The sequence below is a fragment of the Schistocerca cancellata genome, unplaced genomic scaffold (assembly GCF_023864275.1).
Source record: "Schistocerca cancellata isolate TAMUIC-IGC-003103 unplaced genomic scaffold, iqSchCanc2.1 HiC_scaffold_464, whole genome shotgun sequence".
Taxonomy (NCBI): domain Eukaryota; kingdom Metazoa; phylum Arthropoda; class Insecta; order Orthoptera; family Acrididae; genus Schistocerca; species Schistocerca cancellata.
Window position 1 is genome coordinate 10,001 of NW_026046481.1, and position 2,500 is coordinate 12,500.

Here is a 2,500-nt window from a genome sequence, read left to right on the forward strand (position 1 = left end):
GCATATGACACGTTACATTAATCTAGTGTTGTCTAACCACAACCCTCTGAATATAGTTCGCTACTCGCACCGCCCACCCTCTTGTGTGTCGTTTCATGTTGAACACTTCGCAAGTGTTGCTTACTTTTTACATGCTCCCGCTGTACACTGTAATGTGGACAACTGCAGGATGTACATCGCCCCCCCCCCTCCACCCTGCCTTCGCACGCTGGTCGTTCAGGTGCTTGCGTGTTCAATGCCCTTCGCAGCTGTTCACTGGCATTCGCATGTCGAAGCGCTCAGTCTACGTCGTGGTACGGCCTGTGTCCACTGTCCGCTGATATCGTAAGCTTAATCCTCACATTGTACTGCACATAGGTCCGTATGTACTGAATGATACGCTGTGGCACATGTGTGACCGTACGACTGCGCCCAACAACAGCGAACCATACGGTCCAAATGTTGTGCACTCAGCCACGTGCCGTCTCCCCATAACAGCTACATTGCAGTGTGGTACGCCATAGAGACGTGTGGGAGTAACGGACGCCCTGGATGGCGATCAGCATGAGCCGTCTGTTGATGTAGTGGCGCGTGTATTCAAACGTAGTCGTCTCTTCTCACACAGTGTGATAGCATGGTGCACCGCGTTCCACATCTGCGACATGGTACAGATGCTGGTTGACAGTCGGTCTCGTAATGGACATCGCATACGTAGGGGGCCACCTCCCACGTGTTCTCTAGTCGTGCACATTTTGTTGCGTGTATGTGGGCAGACGTAGTGTGTCGTGACACCTAACAGACAGGTATGCAATAATCGTTGCATTTGCAAACTGGGATGGACGTCTACGTTTGCTGGTGACGTGACGCAACGCAAATGAACAACTGGTAAACCCATTGTGGTGCGGTTGTTGTTGCTGGAGGTAAATCAGTAAGGGCAAATCTGTGTGTGAAGCGATACGCGGCGGTGGCTGGGTGGGACCGTCCCCGGCCGGTGAGGGGGGGCCGCCCGGCGTGCTGGCCGCGCGGTGCGTGGGCGCACGCGCTACAGCCGGCTGGTGGGGGCGCCCAGTGGCAGGCGCGCCGGCCGACGGACGCGGCAGGCGGCGCAGCTGCGCGCCGGGGCACCCTGCGCGCGGCGCCGGGCGGCCAAATGTGGGTCCTCGCGGGCCCGGTGCGAAGCGCGGTGGACATCTGCAGTGTGCTGGTCCGACTGAGGACTGTGTGCGTTGAGGATGCGCCGCCGCCCGGCACTCGGCGCCGCGACGCCGTCTGCTGCTCGGTCGCCCCAGCGGTTCTCGCTGGTGGTTTGTATCGCAGTTGTGCAGACGTGTTGGCACGTGCGCTGTGCTGGGAGAGTTCGCTTCGGCACCCACGTGGGGCCTTTGCCCTTCTGTGGCGCTGGCGTTGGAGCTGCCGGTCACCGTAGGTGGCGCGTGTTGTCTCCCGCCGGCAATGCCACGACAGCACGCTCCCGGGCCTCTGTCGGCAGCGGCAAGCTCAGTTGGGAGCACGGGTGGTCGCACCTAAAGCGTCTACTCGCCTAACTCCGGGCGATTGCGCCTCTCTCGAACCCGACCAAGTACTTAGGACGGCGCTGCGCGCCGCCGGGACCTGAGAGGGTTTCGAGGTGTATTGTGCAGGGGAGCTCAGCCTCCTCCTGTTTGCAGAATAATTGAGCGGACGCTTGCGTGTTCGCGCGGGCCCCTGGGACACACTCCCGGGCGGCCGGCTGCTCAGCTCTAGTTGACGCAGCTCCCTGGTTGATCCTGCCAGTAGTCATATGCTTGTCTCAAAGATTAAGCCATGCATGTCTCAGTACAAGCCGCATTAAGGTGAAACCGCGAATGGCTCATTAAATCAGTTATGGTTCCTTAGATCGTACCCACGTTACTTGGATAACTGTGGTAATTCTAGAGCTAATACATGCAAACAGAGTCCCGACCAGAGATGGAAGGGACGCTTTTATTAGATCAAAACCAATCGGTCGGCTCGTCCGGTCCGTTTGCCTTGGTGACTCTGAATAACTTTGGGCTGATCGCACGGTCCTCGTACCGGCGACGCATCTTTCAAATGTCTGCCTTATCAACTGTCGATGGTAGGTTCTGCGCCTACCATGGTTGTAACGGGTAACGGGGAATCAGGGTTCGATTCCGGAGAGGGAGCCTGAGAAACGGCTACCACATCCAAGGAAGGCAGCAGGCGCGCAAATTACCCACTCCCGGCACGGGGAGGTAGTGACGAAAAATAACGATACGGGACTCATCCGAGGCCCCGTAATCGGAATGAGTACACTTTAAATCCTTTAACGAGTATCTATTGGAGGGCAAGTCTGGTGCCAGCAGCCGCGGTAATTCCAGCTCCAATAGCGTATATTAAAGTTGTTGCGGTTAAAAAGCTCGTAGTTGGATTTGTGTCCCACGCTGTTGGTTCACCGCCCGTCGGTGTTTAACTGGCATGTATCGTGGGACGTCCTGCCGGTGGGGCGAGCCGAAGGCGTGCGACCGCCTCGTGCGTGTTCGTG

The 2,500-nt window shown here is 57.7% G+C and overlaps 1 non-coding gene across 1 annotated transcript in view; it reads left to right on the forward strand.

The window, feature by feature from the left end:
• The first annotated feature begins 1,732 nt into the window (after positions 1 to 1,732).
• The window catches only part of LOC126126727 (small subunit ribosomal RNA), a 1,909-nt gene continuing 1,141 nt past the window's right edge, over positions 1,733 to 2,500 (forward strand). Inside the window, exon 1 of the ribosomal RNA XR_007526850.1 lies at positions 1,733 to 2,500. This exon is cut by the window's right edge and continues 1,141 nt beyond it. This is a non-coding gene — a ribosomal RNA (small subunit ribosomal RNA).